The sequence below is a fragment of the Coenobita brevimanus genome, chromosome 68, assembly GCF_032717465.1.
Source record: "Coenobita brevimanus isolate Jiangsu-jjx chromosome 68, ASM3271746v2, whole genome shotgun sequence".
NCBI classification, from domain to species: Eukaryota; Metazoa; Arthropoda; class Malacostraca; order Decapoda; family Coenobitidae; genus Coenobita; species Coenobita brevimanus.
In genome coordinates this window covers 30,656,580-30,659,587 of record NC_137021.1, presented here as the reverse complement: position 1 = coordinate 30,659,587, position 3,008 = coordinate 30,656,580, and the positions used below count along the sequence as shown (strand labels likewise).

The 3,008-nt window shown below is 46.3% G+C and overlaps 1 non-coding gene across 1 annotated transcript; it reads left to right on the top strand.

Annotated features, from left to right (window-relative positions):
- The first annotated feature begins 363 nt into the window (after nt 1-363).
- On the top strand, nt 364-482 carry LOC145405937 (5S ribosomal RNA). The gene has a single exon (XR_013898474.1). It is a non-coding gene; the product is annotated as a 5S ribosomal RNA (ribosomal RNA).
- Nucleotides 483-3,008: the final 2,526 nt, after the last annotated feature.

Below are 3,008 nucleotides of genomic sequence, written 5' to 3'. Positions count from 1 at the left end.
TTGGTCCTGACATTTAAGACGAGAGTGACCAGCCTCACTCATCCCTGAGTGGCATTACATGAGCAATAAACCCCAACCATCCCTTGGATATAAACCTTCACTGGCTCAATCCGATTGGAGCGCAATAATTACCCACTAAACCACCAGGTGCCAAAATTTGGTTATATGGTTACCACCCAGCATAGTAAATAGTTTCCTGGTGTACAGGAAACCATTTGGCTTGTCACTCAGTGTAGATTCACCCACAGGCAGAAGTATATATATATATATATATATATATATATATATATATATATATATATATATATATATATATATATATATATATATATATATATATATATATATATATATATACATATATATAACGGCCATACCACGTTGAGTACACCGCTTCCTGTCCGATCAGCGAAGTTAAGCAACGTTGGGTCTGGTTAGTACTTGGATGGGTGACCGCCTGGGAACACCAGATGCTGTTGGCATCCCTACGTGTCAAGTGGGATTGGTGGAGGATTAGTGCCCCTCCCTGTAAAACAATTAACTCTAAGCCGTTGGCCACCCCGAGTGGGATACATGGCGTCTGGCAATGAATGAATGAATGATATATATATATATATATTAGGGTGGACCTTATGAACAGAGTGAAAACTGAATATGGGAAATCTTCATGGGGCTACCCCTAGTATTGTCCCACTGACGTAAAAACACCGTATGTAAAATTTTTGTGTGCGATGCTCAAAGAATTCTGGTGCCCCAACGGCCCTGAAGTTCCTCCCTAGATAGGAGAATGGAACATTGTTCATGGGAACCTCTTACTGATCCACAAGAGGACGTGGTCACTACGGGAAAAACAGGAAAGTGACGGGGAGGGGGGAGAGAAGACACGATAGCCCCCGGGAGGGTTGTGGTAGGGTGTGGGGTAAGCACTCTGGGTCGTCAGTAATGTTTCATTTCCCCTTTGACTGGCTTAACGATCTGTTGTTTTGTGCATTACGAAGATAAATAACAGTCTTTCATCCGAGGAATCTTTCTAGGTGGTAGCTCAGTCTCGAAGTTTGACTGCAATGGCTTCAGCTGGCAAACAGCCTTCTACTTAGGAGAAGGATGGCCACGTCAAATGGAAGGAAGAGAAGTAAACCAGGAAGAAAGTGATCTGGTTGGCTGGAGACCCCCTCGCCCAGAACACAGGTAGTAAGATGCCATCTAACGATGAGGTCCTTTGTTGGCTGTCCCATCTTCTGAGGAAGGAAAAGAAGATCCTGCAGGATGCTCCAATGATCATGGACTCTGAGGTCGTTGGACTCTGGTATCACAGGATCCCAAAACTTGAAAATCTGTAAGAGGAATAGCACTCCCTTAGTATGATGGACAAGAAGACAGTGGTGGAAGAAGGGAAGCGGAATGATTTCAGACTGAAGCTAAGGAATCTTTTCGAATTGGCGCAAATAGATACCATGAAGTTGCTGAAGAACGAGAAAAGGACAAGGCATTTCTGAAGGCTCAGTGTGAAGAAGGTTGCCAAGGCATCGTGCTCGATATCAGCTGAAAACTATCAGATGCTTATGCAAAGAAGCATGAGAGAGAGGAGGATTCCCAAGTTCAGGAACTAAGCAAGCAGCAGCAATGAGCAACGGTAGAAGCTTCCATTGAGCTGCAGGAACTGAAGAGGGCAAAGAAGACAAAGAACCTGTTCCCCAGCCATCCACGTCAACTACCACATTTTCACCCAAACGACAATGGTCCCGATCTCGTGCATCCATCATCACTCCTGATTTATCTAATGCCCTAGATCACACGAAGCCATGTAACCGCAATTCTGTCCACATCTTGGCTGCTGCAGCATCTGTGTATGGCAAAGATCCTTCAACAATGGCTTTGAACCGGCAGAGCATCTGTCAAGGACAAAGCAAGGCCCGTGGCAAACAGGCAACAGCTCTGTGCTCATTCTTCAAGCCTGGTGTTTCCATCACCTTTCACTGAGACAGTAGGTTGGTTGATGAAGAACCTGGCCAAGAAAAGTTGGGATGTTTACCCATCCTGGTGTCTGGAGAGGGAACTGTCAAGCTGCTGAATATCCACAAGCTGCAGTCAGAAACAGGAGCTGCCATGGTGGAGGCGATCTTTGCTACTGTGTAAGAATGGGACCTGGTGGATTTGTTGACAAGCATGGCCTTCGGCACAACTGCTAGCAACACCGGAATTCACTCTGGGGCCTGCACTCTTCTGTAACAGAAGATGGAGAAGGAACTCCCATGCCTGGCCTGCAGGAAGCACATCGGCAAGATCATGATCCAGAAAGTCTTCACACTCTGCACTGGCATCATCACATTAGAGCTGGACATCCCTCTCCTCAAGCGTTTCAAGATGGGATCGACCTCTGCTACAGCAAATCACTTGAACATGCTCACCAACCTTGTTTCCCGTTGCAATGAGGTCACCAGATTCTGCTGTCTTCAACTCAGTGCCCAACAGCCACGAGACGATTATCAGGAGTTGCTCGAGCTCATAGTAATTGTCCCTCTCATGGCTTCCATATTTCGTGGCCTGATGCCTACCACCTTGCCTGTTGGATGGCCAAAATCATTTACTTAGCCAAGATTTATCTCTTCCATGGACAGTTGAAACTCACTGTGCAGTTCATCATCTTTTCAATCACACTGTACATCCAGTACTGGTTCACAGTGCCAGTCACTGCGTCTCCTCCTCAAAACGACCTGAAGTTCCTTTGAGACATCCTGAGCTACGGTGACTAGGATGTCTCATCTACTGCTGTGAAGGCCTTCAGCCATCATCTCTGGTACCTCTCTGAGTAGCTGATTGGTCGGGCATTCTTTGGGTCCCTTGACTTGGAAAAGAAAAGGGCCACGGTTGCAGCTCTGGAGAACAAGGGGGATGATGAGCATGAGAAGAGAAGGACTCTGGAGCTGAATGTGGCTGTAATTCGAGCTAAGAATCTCCCTGATTTCGTCACAAGCAACACTTGCCACCTTCCTTCCTTCCTTGGATCC